Here is a 21,192-nt window from a genome sequence, read left to right as displayed (position 1 = left end):
ATGGACTGCTTTGCCAGATACAGAGTCGCCACCTAAATATTTTATTTTGGGAAATTTAGGAAACCCTGACTCGTTGCCTAAGGCCACGTGTCCGTCATCACCAAAGTTGCCTCAGCTCGGGAACTTGGGTACGATTGGGGAAGGTCACTTCGTGAGCACCCCCGCTCGTCTGATCAAAGATCAGCCTCTACTAACCATGATATCTAGTTTTGAAAACATTATGTGTTCTTATTCCGGTTATGAGCCTAGATTTACTATGTGATGCGCACAACATACAAGTATAGACTGGATCGCCTGAATTGGAACAAAACATTTCATTTTGGTTTTTGAAAGCGATTTGCTACTCGCAAGTAGGCTTGAAATGCAGATTTTGCCACCCTCGGGTGGGCTTAGAAAAGATGGTTTTGCCAGTTTCTAGTGGGCTTAAAACTCACATTTAATGAGTTATTCCAATCCAAATAACCCAACCTTCACCCACAGGCATTCAGGCAGTTATATCACATAAGCAGTTAGCCTCATAGTAAGCATGCTATCATGGCAGTCACTCACACGCATGCAAGGATGCTAAAGCATAAAACTTACCGCGTACTCCAAGCCAAAACAGAAACTATGTTAGAAATCCATGCATGATCCTAACTATACAGAAATGCCTAATGTAACACATGCAAAAAAATGCAGCTATAATAGGCTCGACTATTTTAAACATGGCATATGAAATGCTACAGCTAATATGTATTCAATTTGGAATTGAAATACAATGCAGTTAGTATGATGCGCCGAGCCCAGTGCATGCAAGCATAAGTATGCTAATTGAAACATGCCCTAATCTAACCATCATAAGCTGGTAAATAAAAGGGAGACAGACGTGGGGTTGGAAGACATACATCATATGCACGTACACTTATTACAATTGGGCCCTCGCTCGGAGGGTCCGAAAGAATAATACAGTCCAAATGATAATTACAGTCCGAATGAATACAAAGCTCTAATTAATTAACAAATTAACTAGGAAAGCAGTAAACTAGGTATGCAAATCCATGGACCGCCTCAGCTCTGTTCTGAATGATGAAAGATGCATGCTCGAGTTGCCTTCGTCGGAAAATTCCTTGCGATGCCCCGATTCGCCTCTGTTTACAATTGTTCTCGGAATATTGTGCAAAGCTCCAGAAGGCTGTTGATTTCTGATTTGCTGCAACAGAGAGCAAGAAAGGGGCATAGCAAAGTATTTTCACATATGTATGCATGACTACTCTTCAGGGAGTGTAGTCCTCGATCCTCGTGCCACCAATCACGCATATCGATGCATGCTGGCCGAGGAGTCGAATTGCACGACTCAATATGAAATGAATGCACATAAAAACACAAGACCTAAACTCCATCATGGGTAATCTGGAGTGTCGGCGACAGGGAACTGAGACACGTTCCGTCACTTGGAGTACGAAACGTCCCTCGTTTCCCGTGCTCGGGGTAACTCCTATCCCAAACACGATGCGAATGAGATGGCATGCACAATGTAACTAACATACAGCCTAGCATACGCAATGCTATGAAATGGCATACACAATGCTCGATGTAACATAGCATACACAATGCTCTAACATGCAACCTAGCATACGCAATGCTATGAAATGAAATGACATACACAATGCACAATGGACTTACACCAACATGAGTGGACCTCGGCCACACTCACATCAGTGGCCATGAGATGGAAAACAGACAACCGAAATGCGTGCACACGTGCACGCATACCGAGGACCGAACCTAAGGCATAAAATGCCATTTTACCAAAGCATGGAAAGGGATGAAAGATGGCATACGAACATGTAATTTCCAGCACTGAAACATGATGCTAAATGGTCCCGAAACATGGAAATATGGCACCCGATGCATGGAATAAGCCCCATAACTAAAAACTAGGCACATGTATTGAACCACAAGTATACAAAGCAAGCATTATTTGATCATGAAGTCTAAAGACAGAGCCAAGGCAGTCCCAAAACATGCACATTTATAGTTTAAAGCATGGCCAAAGGATGCTAATATGATGGACTAAAATAGCATGCAACTTTGGCTAGCAAGCATGGTTTGCATTGCATGTATATGAAAAATGTGAGAACTCATCAAAACAGCCAAAAACAGTGAATAAAATATGTTGAAATATGCCCAAATAACCACTGAAATGTAGCCAATGCATGCAAAAATGATGAGCTCCTTTAGAGGGCCATACAAGGGGTTATTAAGCACATATAAGATAGACACTTAGCATGGCAAAATCAACTCTGGAAATGGATTATGATAGCCCTAAAACTCACCAAACTGGCCCTAAAATGGGTCTAGGAAACATGCAAAGAAAGGCCCCTTTGAAAGGCCTTGGATGAGATTTCTCTACACATGCATTGTAGACATAAGATATGGCCAAAAGGGCCTTGGACACAGCCAAGGCAGACCCCAAAACTCACAGAATGAGGCCCGAAACATGACTTCGATGCATGCAAAATAGGGTCCCTTTGGAAGGCCCAAAAGACCACCAAACAAGACGAGGAGAGAGGGGGTCACCCCCCTCTAATTTTGGCCCTCAAAAATACATCTAAGCCATGGAAAATCCACTGGATTTCAGTTTCTAAGAGGCCAAACTGTGGCCAATGCAAGTGCTCTAATGCATGGCCCTAATCACGAAGGAATGAAGCATGCATAGGGGAAGATGACCCCAAATAGAAACATGCCCTAAATAAAACTTGAAGAGGGGCTCAAAATAAGAACTTTTTAAGTTTATGACAAATCTCGAAAATGTTCACAAGTAAGCTTAAAATATGATGCAAAATAGACCTAAAAGAGAGATAGAGGATAAGGGGAAGTAGATGACCTCAAACAGTAAAGTACCCTTAAACAAAGTTAAAGAGAGGGTTAAAATAAGACACTTTACAGTTTGGGTTGAAGCCCATAGATGCTTTTAAATAAGGCTAATATATCATGCAAAGTAAGCCCTAAAAGAGAGATAAAGTATACAAGGGGGTAGGAGACCTCAAACAGAAAAGTACTCTTAAACAAACATGAATATGAGCTCAAAATAAGACTATTTTAAGTTTACACCAAGACTCGAAAATGCTTGCAAGTATAGCTAATAGATTAAGCAAAAAAATGCAAGTTTAAGGGGAATAGGCACTTACCCTTGAAGAGCAGCAAAGCTAGAGCTCTTGGACCAAGTTGGTGAACCTTCAACCCTTGAAAATCAATCCCAAAGTGCTGAAATGGATGGAGGAGGTGTGGTGCTAGGGGTTGTAGTGCAAATGGTGCAAGAATATTAGGGTTTGGAGCTTTGGAGAAGAAGGCTATGGAGGGTGGAGTGTATGTGCCTTGGCCAAAATGTCTAACCCCTAAACATGAAGCCAAGCCTCTCCTTTATAGAGGAGAGGCTTCAAAATATCTCCAAGAGACCCCAAGTATCCTCCATACACGTGTATGGAGGATACACCAAATGGCCTCCAGCTGGCACAGCTGGATTACAGTCAGAGAGAGCAAAAGCAAGAAGCAGGCCAGCCACTTCCCCTGGTCGGCCGACCAGGGGTTAAAAAGGTCAACAAAAATTTCTGGCCGGCCACCCCAAAAAGGTGGCCTCCCAGATGAGTGCAACACAGCTGTATGGTGGAAAACCAGAAATGTGACCGAGGAGAGAAGAAAACCCGCTTTTAAACAAGGTTCAAAAAGGCAAGGTGAATTTCTGGCCGACCTACCCATATTGGTGGCCTCCCAGATGAACACAACACAATGGTGGTATGAAAAGCCAAAAATTGTGGCTCAAAAGTGAGAAAAACCAGCTTTTTGTCAAAAAAATCGGCTTTTGGAGAGAGAAAATGAGAAAACTAGTTTTTCAGGGGAAAAGGAGGCCGGCCACCATACCACCCCCTCCCTAATAGTGAAAATAGGGTCCCTACCAAAAATGGACCAAGACGGATGCAAAACGAAGGTTCGAGGGCCAAAACGCGCAGTCCGGGGCCCCGAAAATAGGCCGCTAGGCACCGAAAGTGGCGTACGACCATGAAGGTGGCCTCCCGGGCCACAGTGTCCCTCTAAAGGGAGGAAACAAGGCATGTGCCAAAAAACGGAGCAAACGGAGGTAGTTAAGTGGTCTCGAACCGAGGCACACGGCCGACGGCTCTGAAAACCGAAAACCGGGCTCCAAATGGAAAAAATGGCCTACGACCGCGAAACGTAGCCTACGGCCACTGAGAGATGGTCTATGAGACCTCTCCCTCCCTTCGGGAAGAGGAAACGGAGAAAATAAGACCCGATTCGCAAACCGAGGCAAAGCACAAAAGAGCCCCGAAGTTCGGAGGCAAGGCTTGCAGCCGAGACTCTGAAACCTCAGAACGAGCACAATATGCAACATCACCGAGCGCTCAACTGGTGACGTCTGAGTCTTCAGGTCGGTCAAAAATGGGGTGTCTACAATTTGCTTATTTTTTATCCATCGGGAGCTGCTCTAAGGACAGGAATGCAGCGATAGGGTCTATCCAACTTGGACCTGGTTCAATGATGTTGATCTCAACTGTTTCAGAAGAGGCAATGCTCGGCTCAGGAACAAATCCGACTTTGATTGTCCGTTTAATTTCTGAGTTAATGGCGGAGGCTATGCAAGCCAAGGCGTCCGCACGCGTGTTCTGATCCTGGGTTATTTGATTCAATTCATGATGATCGAATTTCGCGAGCAAAGAATTCGCCGTTTTCATGTAGGCTGCCATACGATCATTTTTGGCTGCATATTCCTCCTTCAACTGGTTGATGACTAGTTTTGAGTCACGAAAAACAAGCAAATGCAGCGCACTAAGGTGAAGTGCATTTCGCAGGCCAATTAACAATGCTCTGTATTCGGCCTCATTGTTCGATGCATCGAAGTCCAGTTTGACAGCCTGTACGATTATTGCCCCTTCGGGGGTCATGATTACTACGCTCACTCCACTGCCACGTTGATCGGATGACCCGTCACAGTACATCTGCCAAATGTTTCCAACATATATTTCCCAATTGGGCTTAGGTTGCATTTGATCAGACTTAAAGTCGGCGAGGCATCCCGTGAAATCGGCTACAAAGTCGGCGAGCAGTTGCCCCCTAGATGGAAGTCCTGGGCATAATTTTGATATCATATTGGTCGAGTTCCAGAGCCCATTTCGAAACCCGCCTTGATGCTTTCGCGCTACGGAGCACTGACTGGAGAGGATAGTCCGTTAGTACTCCAATGGTATGCCCCTGAAAGTAATGCATTAGCTTTCTTGCAGTCATGATAACAGCAAGGATGAGTTTCTCCAATGGAAGATAACGTATTTTGGCGTCAGCCATTGCCTTGCTCACATAGTAAACTGGCCGCTGCTCCCCAAGTTCTTCCTTTAACAATACGGCACTAACCACCCGGTCGGATATCGCCAGATACAAAATGAGCGAATCGCCTGCCGAAGGTGTTGCCAAGAGTGGTACTGATCGGAGATAAGTCTTCAAGCCGTCCAAAGTGGCTTGGCACTTGGAGGTCCATTCAAAAGCTTTACCTTGCTGAAGTGTGTGAAAGAATTGTTGGCAGCGATCTGTGGAACGGCTAATGAACCTGTTGAGTGCGGCGGCCATTCCCATTAGCTTCTGAACCTCTTTGACCAACCGAGGCGAACCAAGTTCTAGAATTGCTGTGATTTGCCCTGGGTTGGCTTCGATTCCACGGTGGTTAACGATATAGCTAAGGAATTTGTCGAATCCGATACCAAATGCACATTTGGAGGCATTCTGCTTCATTTTGTATTTTCAAAGAATGCTGAATGTCTCTGCCAAATCGGCTAAATGGGTTTGGTTTTCCTTGGACTTGACCACCATATCATCGATGTATACTTCTATGGTGTGGCTGAGTTGTTCCTTGAACATGTCAGTCACTAGTCTTTGGTAAGTTGCCCCCGCATTCTTCAGCCCAAAGGGCATGACCTTGTAGCAATAGGTTCCTCTTGGGGTGAGGAATACAGTTTTTTCTTGGTCCTCTGGATGCATGGCAATTTGATGATAGCCTCTGTAGGTGTCCAAGAAGCTCATGCATTGATGATGTACCGTTGCATCTACAAGTTAGTCTATTCTAGGGAGGGGAAAACAGTCCTTAGGACAAGCTTTGTTTAAATCCGTGAAATCCACACAAACATGCCAAGATCCATTCTTCTTCTTGACAACCACGGTATTGGATAGCCAAGTAGGGTAGTTTACTTCATGAATTGCCCCGGCATTAAGTAATCGTTCAACTTCTTCAACAACGGCCGACGTATGCTCCGCGGCTGACTGTCGTCTTCTCTGAATAATTGGCTTACGTTTTGGATCAATGTTTAAGCAGTGCTGGGCTACAAATGGATCCACCCCTGGCATCTCGTATGGTGACCATGCAAACCCATTGAGGTTGCCGCGTAAGAAGGATACAAGCTCTTGCCTTTCAACTTCATTCAAGGAAGTGCCGATCATAAAGAACCTGTCAGGATTCCTGTTAATTTCGACCCAATCTAGGGCTTCAGTTGCCTTTTCACTCAGGGTCTTCCCGATGTCCTCTAGGCTCTCTCGATCCGGTACCTCGATTGAATTTACTTCCATCTCTTTTGGTCTCTTTGCCGCAAGAAGGTAGCATGTCTGTGTCGATTTTTGAGAACCTCAGATTTGTTCGATACCATACTCAGTCGGAAAACGAAGTAGTTGATGGTAGGTGTTCGGTACGACTTGCATGGTATGCAACCAGGTTTTTTCCATGATAAGATTGTATGGTGAAGGAAGTTTGACAACTGGAAATTCTACGTCTACTGATCTAGTGCTCACTCGAACTGGTAGAGTGTTTTGCCGAGTGAATACTCCGGGTTAGCATTGAAGCTGAATAATGGGTAATCGGCCAGAGGCAAATTGGAGTCAGTGAAGCCGAGTTTAACAAAAGTTTGGTAATACATCACTTCTGAAGTAATTCCTTGATCAATGAGAATATGTTCATGTTCACGCATAGCTCGATGACGTGCGGATCAGTGTGGGGGAGAGTTACTCCAACTAAATTAGTGTCATCGAAACTAATCCTCCCAGCTGCATGGGGTCGTTTCGCTGGTGTGATTGACCTCTATGGACTAGTCTCCAACTGAATTGTATGCACCTCAGATGATGTCGACAAGCTATATATCATATGGATTACACCAAATGGAGGTGAATCTAGCCGTAAGGCTACTGTGTTCGATGAATTACTCTTCTGGACGTGATGTACCAAATGACCGCCTTGCACCAGCTCCTCCAGGTGATCCTTCAGTGCGTAACAACTAGCGGTGTCATGACCGTGGTCCTTGTGATACTCGCATCGTTTATCCTGTCTCCTTGTGTCACAAGGCCCCATCATATTGGGTGGCCACTTAAAAAACGAAAGGTGCTTGACTTTCGACAAAATCTTACTGATCGGCTTTGTTAACTCCATGTATTTCTTGTTTGAGCACCTTGTGCGTCTACTATCCACTTGATATTGTTCAATAGTCCGATGTGGGCATTGGTCATTTGATCGGCGCGAGTCACGCCTTTTGTTCTGTTTAGCCCGATTTTGCGGTTCGGGGCTCCTTGATGGCACGGCGCTTATCGGCTGAACGATTCCTGGAGGAGCCATCTTATCGGCTTTCTGCCCGGCTTTAACTCGTAGGGCATCGTCTTTAACTTTGCAATATTCTTCGACTTTCTTCATCAGCGCCCAGACTATTTTGGGGGGTCGTCTGGTCAGTGAACTGCGAAAGGGACTATCAGGATACAATCCCATCTTAAAAGCGGTAATGGCCATGGAATCATTGCAAGCATCATCTACCAGATTAAAGCATTCCCAATAGCGTACTAAATATTCATGAAAGGTTTCTTCTGGTTTAATTTGCATTGCCCAGAGAGAATCAACTTATTTTGGCTAGATCTCATTGGTGATGAATCTTGCCTTAAAGGACTTTTGGAGTTGATAAAAGCTCTTAATTGATGCCAGCTCCAGTTTATAATACTATCTGACGGCCAGTGGTCCCAGACTGCTCGGAAATATTCGACACATGAGGGTTTTGTCGTCAACATGAAGTGTCATCGTTTGCTTATAATGACAAATGTGATCAGTGGGATCCGATTTTCCGTCATACAGGGTGAACAACGGTGCTTTAAACTTCTTGGGTAGCATTGCCCTTGCAATTCGTTGCACAAAAGGGTCATGCTTATCTTCCTCATTCGAATCATCACTCTGTCCTCGCCTGTGCCGTTCATACGGACTTCCTTCAGATGAGCTGGATACATCAACTCGTCCTTTCTTTCTGGGTTTCGGGGATAGTGATTCAAAATCGCTATCGTCATTGCGTTTTCGAAGTCGACGTCATCGACCATCCTTCTTCCCCGAAGGTCGACCCTGGTCTTGGCATGTGGCATGTTGGGACTACGCCACCTCCAAGGCCAAATCCTGGTGCAGGCACTCATTTTCAGCCATCATGTTCTCCAGCCGCTATTCATTTTTGGCTCTTAATAGAGCCGAATTACCTTTGGCTCACTTAAATTGGTTCTCCTTAGTATAACCATTATCCAGCTCCCACAATATATGTTTTTGTTATAATTATGTGGTCTCATTTTATTCCATAATGATTTCAATGATTATCTTATTATTTTATATCTATCCTTCCACCTGACATTGGGAAGGAAGAGTATAGTTCACATGAATCCTTCAAATTTTCAGGTGTCCAATCAACCCAGGTGAGAATGAAGCACTGGTCCGATATGCTTTGGATACCTATAAGTTTCTTTCATTGTCAGTATAGGTTGGACAACAAGTTTTAAGTTTCATATACTGTTCCATTTTCTAGATGGTTTGATTCATCCCAATTTAACTGCATTTTTAAAAATAAAAAAGTTATTTATTGTAAAGGTCTCCTCTACTTCAGATTTCAGACATAAATGCTATTGTTCTATCTTTATGCTTGAACATGTACCTTATCCAAGGAAAAAAAATTGAAAAACAAAAAAGTAACTACTATGTAGAAGTATATGTCATCAGATACGTAGGAACTTAGTGTGTAATAGTTCTAGGTTTAACAAAATTTAGGACTACCTTGAAGTAATCTTGTGAAAGTTCAGAAAATGTTAAAAAAAAAAAAAACACACCTGTAAATGTATAACCACATTTGTGATTGTGTGTTTTGGGAGAGAAACTTTGATACTTTGCTTTCTCGTGGGCTTTGGTTTCTAGGATTCCTTTATTTTTGATCTCTAGAGATTACAAAGTCTAGTAGTATATAATGTATTTTGTTGTTGTTATTGCTTTTGGCGGACTTTGTGTCCCTGTTTAACTTTTTGTTTTATCAATAATTTTGTTTTGTTGTCAATCAAGAAAATTTAAAAAAAAAATCTCTGCTCCTTCTTGACCACCAAACAGTTTTGGGGGGAATAAGGATAGCTTCCATTGAAGTCCCTTGCATTAAAATGCTAAGAAATTTCAAAGCATGTTAAATCTAAATTAATTTCACTCATTGAATCTTATAGTATAGAAGTGAATTAATGGTAAAATTAAATCCAAATACGCAAGTAACAGAGTGTGCAATCATGTGGTCAATTATTTTATTTCTCACAAACAGTAAAATATATACTTATTATTTGCATTCTGTTCCTCTTTTAGTTATAGTGAATACTACACTACCTATATTTAGTATGGCTCTGAACTGTTATTATTGAGGTACTTGTTAAAAACTCTTTAGATTTAGTTATGATATTTCACGCCCATGCACTTTTCCTTCATTTGACTAACAAATGAAAATTGGGAGACTATCATATTCTTTGATACTTCTCATCTTTTCCTTCAAATATTATTTAATTGATAAATGAAAATTGGAAAACTCCCTTACTTTCTTTGAAACTTGGATGAATTTTTAATCTTATTTGCCTCTTTAATTTCTGTCGGGTATTGCACAATGGAAGCTCAAATGTAATCTCACTTTTGTAATCACAATCGTACTCATGAAAAGTGGTGTAATGTCACTTCTGAATCAGATTCCACATGCATTAACTTCTCATTTGGCACTCAATCAATCCACAAGAAATGTTTATGGCTTTACCATAGTTATAGTCGAATAAGCCCTAAACTTAATTGAAAAAGGACTTTTCAGCGGAGAAAATTCAAAACAGCCTCTGAACCATCGTGTGGCTCTCACAGACAGCTTCCCTATGACAAATAGGACTTATGACAACTGACGGAATGTAATTCTGACCTATAGGTTGGGAGTTAGAACTGAATATGCCCTAAACTTCGTCGAAAAAGGGCTTTATGGGGGCAAAAATTCCAAACAGCCCATGAACCACCATGTGGCTCACATGGATAGTTCCCCCATGAAAAATAGGACTTGTGATAACTGACGAAATATAATCCGGACTTGTAGGTTGGGAGTTAGAGCCAAATACGCCCTAAACTTAGTCGAAAAAGGGCATTTCGGGGGTGAAAATTCAAAACAACCCCCAAACGACCGTGTGGCTCACACGAATAGTTTCACCATGACAAATAGGACTCGTGAGAGCTGACGGAACGTAATTTGGACCTGTAGGTTGGGAGTTAGAGCTGAATATGCCCTAAACTTAGACGAAAAATGGCGTTTCGAGGGCGAAAATTCTAAACATCCCCCGAACCACTATGTGACTCACACGGACAGTTCCCCCATGAAATATAGGACTTGTGACAACTGACGGAATGTAATCCAAACTCGTAGGTTGGGAGTTAGAGCTGAATATGCCCTAAACTTAGTAGAAAAAGGGCGTTTCGGGGGCGAAAGTTCAAAACAGCCCCTAAACCACCGTGTGGTTCACACTGACAGTTCTTCCATGACAAATAGGACTTGTGACAACTGACGGAATGTAATCCGGACCCGTAGGTTGGGAGTTAGAGCTGAATACATCCTAAACTTAGTCGAAAAAGGACGTTTCGGGGGTGAAAATTCAAAACAGCCCCCGAACGACCGTGTGGCTCACATCGATAGCGTCGCCATGACAAATAAAACTTGTGAGAACTGACGGAACGTAATTCGGACTTATAGGTTGGGAGTTAGAGCCGAATATGTCCTAAACTTAGTCGAAAAAAGGCGTTTCGCGGGCAAAAATTCTAAACAACCCCCGAACCACCGTTTGATTCACACGGACAGTTCCCCCATGAAAAATATGACTTGTGACAACTAACGGAATGTAATCCAGACCCGTAGGTTGGGAGTTAAAGCCGAATACGCCCTAAACTTAGTCGAAAAGGGGCTTTTCGAGGGCGAAAAGTCAAAACAACCCCTGATCCACCGTGTGACTCTTAGGGATAGTTTCTCCATGAAAAATAAGACTTGCGACAACTGACGGAATGTAATTTGGACCCGTAGGTAGAGAGTTAGAGCCGAATACAGTTTAAACTTACTCGAAAAAGAGCTTTTCGGGGGTGAAAATTCAAAATAGTCTCCGAACAACTATGTGACTCTCACGGATAGCTTCCCCATGACAAATAGGATTTGTAAGAACTGACGAAATGTAATTCGGATCTATAGGTTGGGAGTTAGAGCAGAATACGCCCTAAACGTTGTAGAAAAGGTCGTTTCGGGGGCAAAAATTCAAAACAGCCCCCGAACTATCGTGTGGCTCACATGGACAGTTCCCCCATGAAAAATAGGACTTATGACAACTGGCAGAATGTAATTTGGACCCGTAGGTTGAGAGTTAGATCCAAATACGCCATAAACTTAGTCAAAAAAGGGTGTTTCGGGGGCGAAAATTCAAAACAGCCCCCGAACGACCGTGTGGCTCACACGAATAGCTTCACCATGACAAATAGGACTTGTAAGAGCTGTTGGAACGTAATTCTGACCCGTAAGTTGGGAGTTAGAATACATCCTAAACTTACTCGAAAAAAAGCTTTTCGGGGGTGAAAATTCATAACAACCCTCAAATACGCCTTACACTTAGTCAAAAAACTCGCAATACTTAGTTTAAAATGCGACAACTTTATGAAAATAACATCTACATATTCTAATAATTGCCTTTATATATTTATAGGATGAAGAAATTACATATTACATTGTTTGTGCAGTTGGTTGGAATAAATATTGCATGATACATATATATATATATATACTTTCTTTTATTTCCAAGAAGACATTTCTCGATTGTTCTACCTTAAATGCATGTTAGAACATGTTCCATATGGCTGACTGAATTGATATTTTGTAACCAATTCTAATGTTTCATTTTTTGTTTTTCTTTGTAGATGACTTTGTGGCGTGGACTTGTGGATAATCCATATTGGTGTATGGAGAAGAATTTTCACTTTTGTGTAGAACTAATATAATACTTTTGTCGTCCTCAGCTTTTGTATAGTTCATTATTACCAATACAGGAAACTTTGGGAATCAACCGATAGTGACTGTCATGGTACATAGATCACCTTCTGTCGTGGTACATATATACCATTTGTCGGCGTACATATAGGACGTTTTGTCATGGTCTATAGAAAAATTTTGTCGTGGTACATGTATCACCTTTTGTCGTGGTACAGATTACGATGGTAATTTGTACCATGCCAAATGGTAATTTTGCTTGGTAGTAAATGTAGTTTTTGTATATGAAGGGCTTTGATTTTTGTATGATATATTTTATATAGAATTATTATTTTAGTTTGGACAATAGTAGATTTGTATAGACTTTGACATTTAAAGTTATTTATTTTTGGTATTTGGACGCAGATTGTGGAATGATTGATAGTATGAATCATTTTGTTTATATACGTATTTCAGGTTGCATTGAATATAGACAGGTTGTGGAAAAATTATAATTTTGCAATATATCATTTTTTGGCAACTAAACAATTAGTAGCTAAAAAGAAATTGGGAAAAGACATTTGGCGACTAAAAATTTTGTAGCAAAGAAAAAAAATAGACATTAGGCGACTAAAAGTTTAGTAGCCAAAAGAAAATCAAACATTTGGAAACTAAAATATTTCGTAGCTAAAAATAAAAAACTAAAGGATAAAAACACTTTTGCTGACTAAAATTTTAGTAGCAAAAAATGTTGAACTTTTGGTGACCAAATATTTAGTAGCCAAAAGAGGAACTCTTTACCAGCTAAAAATTTAGTAGCCAAAGATGTGGGACTTTCGGCGACTAAATTTTTAGTAGCCAAAAGAAGAACTCTTTGTCGACTAAAATTTTGGTAGCTAAAAATGTGGGACTTTAGGCGACTAAAAGTTTGGTCGCCGAAAATGTCTAATTTAATTTAATGTCCAACCTTTTGGCAACTAAAATTTTAGTCGGGAATTGTATACATTTGGCGACTAAAATAATTTTAGTCACTAATTACCTTTACCGACAATTTTTTGGTGACTACTTTTGCAACCAAATAATTTAGTAGCTAAAACCATTCGGCGACTAAAAATTAACTTTTGGCAATTAAAAATTTAGTCGCCAAAAGTGAAAATTCTTGTAGTGTCTTGATTCAGGAGCCACAACTCACATGACACATGATCTGGATAATGTCTCTCTGTATTAACCATTTCATGGCGCAGATCAGGTAGTAGTGGGTGATGGAAACACACTTCTTATTGCTCATACTGATAAAGGACTCCTTCTAACTCCCTCGTTTCCTTTTCAACTTAATAAGTTACTTCATGTTCCTACTCTTTCATCAAATTTACTTTCAGATCATCAATTGGCCATGGACAACCATTGTACTATTACTTTTGATGAAGATTCGTTCCTTATCCAGGATAAGAGTACTCGGAGAGTCCTCTATAGGGGCTGCTACTTCAATGGACTATATCCATTCATTCCATCCTCTGATTCTGCTACTTTCTCTTCTCAAGCTTGCCTCTCATGCTTCACTCAACCTTAGAGAGTCAGAGCTACGACAAGCTACAATACACATAGCTATAATACAAGCAGTCCTAATGGAACAGGCTACAATACATATAGCTACAATACAGGCAGTCCTAATGTGATTTGCCAAATTTGTGGGAAAGGAAACCACACTGCTCTAGACTGCTGGTACAGACTAGATGCAACTTATCAGGCTTAGTCTCAGAATCATTACTCTAGTCCTTCATCCACCACAAGTCATTCTAAGGCATATGTTGCAGCCAACATGGTTCCACAGTCTGAAGCCAGCTGTTTTCTTGATTCAAAAGCCATAACTCACATGACACATGATCTGAATAATCTCTCTCTGTATCAACCTTTTCATGGCTCAAATTAGGTAGCAGTGGGTGATGGAAACACACTTCCTATTGCTCAGACTGGTAAAGGACTCTTTCCAACTCCCTCATTTCCTTTTCAACTTAATAAGTTACTTCATGTTCCTGCTCTTTCCTCAAATTTACTTTCAGTTCATCAATTGGCCATGGACAACCATTGTACTATTATTTTTGATGAATATTCTTTCCTTATCTAGGATAAGAGTACTTGGAGAGTCCTGTATAGAGGCTGCTACTTAAATGGACTATATCCATTCAGTCCATCCTCTGATTCTGCTGATTTCTCTTCTCAAGCTTACCTCTCATGCTTCACTACTCCAGCTACTCCAACTTCTCCAAATTGGCATTTTTGCCTTAGCCATCCTTCACACAAGAAGTTTCATCACATCATTTCTACTCATCACTTAGGACCTACATCTTCATTGTTGTCTAATAATGGCTCTAGTTTGTGTGAACATTGTTTTGTGTTCAAGAGCCATAGGTTACCTTTTTGTTTGTCAAATTCTACTGTAAATAAACCTTTAGCTCTCATTCATACTGATGTTTGGAGTGCCTTTTCTCCCTCTATTTTAGGCTTTAAATACTATGTGTTGTTCATTGATGATTTTAGCAAGTTCACTTGGCTCTTTCCTCTTCATTATAAGAGTGAAGTTTTTTTTTCCAAATTTCAAGATTCAAAGCTTTTGTTAAGACACAATTCTCTACTAACTTCAAGTTTTAAGGAGTGACAATGGGGGTGAATATATAAGCACTTAATTTTAGGTTTTTCTTAAACAAAAAGGGATTGAACATCAGTTGACTTGTCCTCATACACTCTCTCAAAATGGTGTAGCTGAGAGAAAACATAGGCATCTCATTGAGACTACCATTACTCTCATGCATCATTCTTCCCTTCCTCTAAAATACTGGTTTGATGCTCTTGCCACTGCAGTATTTTTGATTAACAAACATCCTACTCTTAAACTCAACCATCTTACCCCTTATGAGGTTCTATTCAAACAACAACCTGACTATCAATTCTTAAGATCTTTTGGATGTAAGTGTTATCCTTGGCTCAAGCCCTATACTACTTATAAACTCCAACCAAGACCCATCCCTTGTGTTTTCATTGGCTATCAACCTTCTATTAAAGGCTATAGATGTCTTGATCTTCACTCAGGCAAAGTTTACATCTCCAGACATATAGTCTTTGATGAGTCTTGTTTTCCTTTTAAGGCTTCTTCTTCTTTTACTACTCTCTCAACAGTTTCTCAGTTGGTTAACTTTTTCTAGCCAACTTCCCCTACTGCACCTGCTGCTGCTGCTGCCCCTCAATCTCATTCTTCTTTTCCATCTTCTTTTACACAACAGCCACCTCAACCTCCAAATCCTATCATCTTTTTATCACCAGCTCCCTCACAGCAACCAGCTGTCTCACAGCAACCAATCTGTCTTCAGTTGTTGTTTCTCCTATTTCTTCTCATGTTCCTCATCTATCTACTGATCCCTCTACTCAAATTCCTATTTCTTCCATTTTTATCAATCTTCCCTGTGTTCCATCTACTGATCATCCTATGATTACTAGGTCCAAAGCCAGAAGGCTTCCTTCATTTTTCCCTTCTATCTCTTTTATGGCTTCCACTGCACACTTTGAACCTCAAACCTATTCTGAGGCTGCCTCATCTTCTGCGTGGCAGGCTGCTATGCTTGATGAATATGCAACTCTTTAAAAGAAAGGTACTTGGACTTAGTCTCTTTACCACCTGATAAATAGGCCATTGGCTGCAAATGGATTTATAGGTTGAAAAAGAATTCAGATGGCACCATTGCTAGGCACAAAGATAGATTAGTTGCCAAAGGCTTTCTTCAAACTGAGGGTGTGGATTATCACGAGATGTTTAGTCCTGTGGCCAAACAACCAACTATTCGAATTCTTTTGTGTCTTGCTCTCCATTTTGATTAGCCAATCAAATAGCTTGACATTTCTAATGCTTTCCTTCATAGGGTTCTTGAAGAACAAGTGTACATGGTTCAACCTCAAGGATTTGTTCATACTACTCAACCTCACCTTGTTTGCAAGTTACACAAAGCTCTTTATGGCTTAAAACAAGCCCCTAGAGCTTGGTTCTCTACCTTCTCAACTTTTCTCCTCTCTCAAAATTTTGTTCCTAGTCAATGTGACTCCTCTTGTTTGTTCAAAAGACTTCTAATTCTATTACCATTCTCCTCATCTATGTGGATGATAGCCTTCTAACTGGTAGTGACCCTCTTTATATTGTTTCCTTGATTTAACAAATGCATGCCACTTTTTCTATGAAAGAACTTGGATTTATTAACTATTTTCTAGATATTTCTGTCACCAAGTCCTCTGTTGGATATGTTCTTTCTCAACAGAAGTATGCTTCAAAGTTACTTGCCAAAGCATGCATGAGTGATTGCAAATCTTACTCCTCTCCCATGGCTACTAAACCTTCTACTCTTTCTTTTATCGCTGCTACTGACTTACCATTTAGTTAACCATATCTTTACAGGAGTTCAGTAGGTGCTCTTCAATACATCACTATCACTAGACCAGATCTTGCCTTTGCTGTTAATCATGCCTGCCAATTCATGCAAGCACCCTTGAATAGTCGTTTTGCCTCTGTAAAAACGTTGCTTAGATATCTTAAAGGCACATTAGGCCATGGTCTTCATTTCTCTTCTGGTCCTCTTCTGCTTAATGCATACTCTGACTCGGATTGGGCAAGAAATGTGCTTGATAGAAGGCTCACTACTGAGTATTGTATTTACCTTGGTCCCAACTTAATTTCTTGGTCTGCTAAGAAGCAACCAACTATGTCTAGGTCTTCCTCAGAGGCAGGGTATAGAGCCTTAGCTCAAACCTTGGCTGAACTTAGTTGGCTTGGTATGTTGTTGGCAAAGCTTCACATTACTGTGCCTGTTCCCACACTTTGGTGTGACAACTTATCTGCTATTGCTATGTCTCACAATCTTGTGTTCCATGCTCGAACTAAGCATATTGAAGTGGACTATCATTTTGTTCGCGAAAGAGTTGCAGCCAAGAAGCTTCACATCTGCCACATTACTACCACTGATCAAATTGCAGACATTTTCACCAAACCTTTGTCTGTGGCTAGATTTCAGTATCTTCAAAGCAAACTCTTAGTTCTTCCTAGTCCTATGAGTTTGCGGGAGACTGATAAGATAGAGTAACAGCCACAGCATAGCAAAGCTATAGTAGCACAACATAGCAAAGCTATGGTAGCAGCCACACAGTCACAGCATAGCAAAGCATAACAGCAAAGCAGCTTCAGCAGTCATGTGTGAATTACCAAGGCTAGGTAGTTAGTTTGTTAGAAGTTAACTTCAGTTTATTTAGGCAGTTATGGTGAGGTTAATTGTATCAGTCTTGTATATATACTATCTCCTCAGTGTAATGTAGATCTATTTAGAAAATTAATAAAGTTTGAGACATTCTTGTTTCCTCTTTATTATTTTTCACTTTTTATATTCATAAAAATTAATGTTCTAATTTACACTTCATTATTAAAAAAATTGTTAGAATATATGTTTGCTCCATCTATGTTTGAATCTTGCGTTCTTCCCTAGAGTTGGGGCATCTAAAACATTACAGGCATTCGATTCTTAAGGCTATAACTTTGGTAATGGCAGGTCAACTTGCACATCAAGACACGATCAAGCTCTACTAATAGCATAGCAGGTTCTAATAGCATAACTATAAGACTTGATCACCAAAAAAAAAATAGTGAAGATATGATATTATTGAATTTTTTATATGAGACTCAATTCGGATCAAGAGTGTCATAGGTTTTACTTCAAACTTTTTTTATTTCTATACGAAAATGCTAGTATTTTGATAATGAAAACTACTTCTATAATATAAAATTCATCATCTTCAAGTTTTCTTATTTTTTTTCTTTTATTTATTTATTTATCCACTAGCTAATAAAGTGCGCCTCTAGCTTCCCCAATAAAAAAATTTCGGAACAGCACAGCCTAAAGTTGACAACTTCCATCTTCCAATGCATTCAATCATAATGTACCTGTAAATGGAAATGTCCACCTTTGAACTCTGCTACCGACCCCCATTTGCCTTTGCATTTTCACTCTATATAAGTCCTACAATGTACCAAGGATTTACCCGTCTCTCTCTCACACACACACAGACATATCCCTCCAACATGTCTTCCTCAACATTCACCTCCTCTCTCTACCTTCTTTCCTTCACTATTCTTATCCAAATTGTCATTGGAGTCAACCCTCTCTTCCATTTTTGTTCAAGTCCTGAAAATTTCACAGCTAATAGCCCTTATGAATCAAACTTGAACAAGCTTATGAGCTATCTCTACCTCAAAACCCCTCCAACAGGGTTCGGTGTTGGCTCAATGGGACAATACCATGACATAGCCAACGGCCTCTCTCTCTGTCGTGGTGATGTCAACTCCACAAACTGCGCTGCCTGCGTTGCTGAAGCCAGTGGCGAGATTCGCAAACGCTGCCCATACAACAAAGGATCGGTCATATGGTACGATAACTGTCTGGTAAAATACTCAAACACCGATTTCTTCGGCAAAATTGATAATGGAAACAGGTTCTACATGTGGAACTTGAGAAATGTGAGCAACCCTTTGTCATTCAACCAAAAACCAAAGATTTGTTGAGTCAGCTATCTCAACAAGCTTTTGTAGCACCAAAAATGTACGCTACCGGAGAGTCGGAGCTTGGATATTCAGAGAAACTCTATGGGTTGGTTCAATGCACTAGAGATCTTTCTAGTGTTGATTGTAAGAAGTGTCTTGATGAAATCATAAGTGAGCTTCCAAGTTGTTGTGATGGGAAAGAAGGTGGGAGAGTAGTTGGAGGGAGTTGTAACTTCAGATATGAGATTTATCCATTTGTGAATGCTTAGAGCCTATCACAGTTTGTGATATTACAAATGAATAAGTGTTATAGGAACACTCGAGGAAGAATGGATATATATTTTGCCAACTTATTGGTATTTGCTGCCCGTTTTGGCTTTCTTATGTATTGTTGAATAAAATGCATCTCTATGATGATTTGTGTATGAAGGAATGACGTTGTAAAAACTATACATTGATGTGGTTGAGGTATGATCAATTGCTATATTTTGTATAAATGATATTTCATTGCTATAAATCAAGAAGAGCAACACTACAAATCTAGAAAAATTCAGAATTTATCAAGATTTAATTTATTTGAATGAGATTCATTCTAGGTGTGGCTCATGGCACAACAACCCTTCATCTACACTATACGCTCATTTTTTGAACAATTTTCATCGTTGATAAATCTGAACAGTAGCATTTGTCAATAAAGAATGATATAAAAGATATTTCCCATATATACAAATAGATTTTTTCTATAAATTTGTTTACAAAAATGATGTGACTGTTTGCTATCATTTCATTCAAATGGTTTATAGTATTAAAACATAACAATCACATGATTGTAGATGTATTTTTTTGAATGAATGATTTGTGCATGAATGAATGATGTTGTAAAAACTATACATTGATGTATGATCAATTGCTATATTTTGTATAAATGGTATTTCATTACTATAAATCAAGAAGAGAAACATTACAAATCTAGAAAAATTTAAAATTTATCCAGATTTAAAATATTTGGATGAGATTTATTATAGGTGTGGCTCGCAGCACAGTAACTCTTCATCTACCCCACACTCAAATTTGGACAATTTTCATGGTTGATAAATCTAAACAATAGCATTAGTCAATCAACAATGATATAAATGATATTTTTCATATATATATATATATATATATATAGATTTTTTTCAATATATTTTTTACGAGGATGATGTGACTGTTTGCCATTGTTTCATTCAAAATCAAAACCATAATGGTTTATAGTATTAAAACACAACTGTCACATTATTTTAAAAATAATTAGACTGTTAAGTTTTGAGTTTTTTAAAAATAGTTTTTTGAGTTTTTAATTCTAATTTTTGTATTTTTAATGACTTTTAAAAATATTTTAATTAATTTTTTTTTTAATTTTTAGATCCATTTAATCTTAAAATATTTAAAAAGTAAAAAAATTGTATAATTTAAAAAAAAAAATTCATGCAATAGAACAAAATACGAAAATGCATTGAATTTTTTATTTTATTTTTTTTGTATTTGACGAATCATTCTAAGTTGTTTCCAAAAATATTATATTTTTCAAGCATATTTAGATTAATTGTATCTAAAAACAACAAAACAATTGCGCAAAATATTAAAAAAATTCACTAGAAAAAAAAACACAGAAAAAAAAATTATTCTTCTAAAAAGTCGATTTAGTTTTGTGGAAACAAACATGGTGATTATGTTTTTGACTAAAAATGAAAAACCTTCCTAGATGGATTTTAATTACCAAAAAAGGAGGGGAAAATACATTTCAGTATAGATTTAGAAAAAAAAAATTACACTTAAGTGGTAAACTTTATAAATATTAATGATTAAAATTTTTAACTTTTTCATGTATTTGTAAATATATATATGTTTTTTTAAAATTCACTGAATTGTAATTTTTTCACACAAAAAAAAATAGAGAAAACTACGGCTATGTTATTTTATAGAAAAAATCAGTATAATAAATTTTTGAAAAAAATAGATTTTTTCTTTTGGTATGCTAAATACATTTATTTTTTTTTTACAAAAAAAAAATAAAAATAAAATGTAAACCATAAAAAAGACAATGTGAGAGATGGAATGTTTTCAATGACATGCCAGCGTTGGACAAGAAAGAATACGAAAGGGAGTTATATTTATTTCAATTTTAAATTTCAATTTTAAAGAATTTGAGAGGTTTGTAGAACTCATCCCTGCTTGATTTTCGTGATCAACGGTTTATTTAGAATTATCTGTATATATCTTCTTTAAGAAAAATTAAGTTCATCTATTTAATAATCGTAACCTTTTTAT

General features: G+C 39.0%; 1 pseudogene; it reads left to right on the top strand.

The window, feature by feature from the left end:
* The first annotated feature begins 18,389 nt into the window (after positions 1-18,389).
* On the top strand, positions 18,390-19,311 carry LOC114292234 (antimicrobial ginkbilobin-2-like protein pseudogene; annotated as a pseudogene).
* The last annotated feature ends 1,881 nt before the right edge of the window (positions 19,312-21,192 follow it).

This window comes from Camellia sinensis, chromosome 7 (assembly GCF_055761805.1).
Source record: "Camellia sinensis isolate YWXY chromosome 7, ASM5576180v1, whole genome shotgun sequence".
Lineage (NCBI taxonomy): Eukaryota > Viridiplantae > Streptophyta > Magnoliopsida > Ericales > Theaceae > Camellia > Camellia sinensis.
This window is presented reverse-complemented; position numbering and strand designations above follow the sequence as displayed.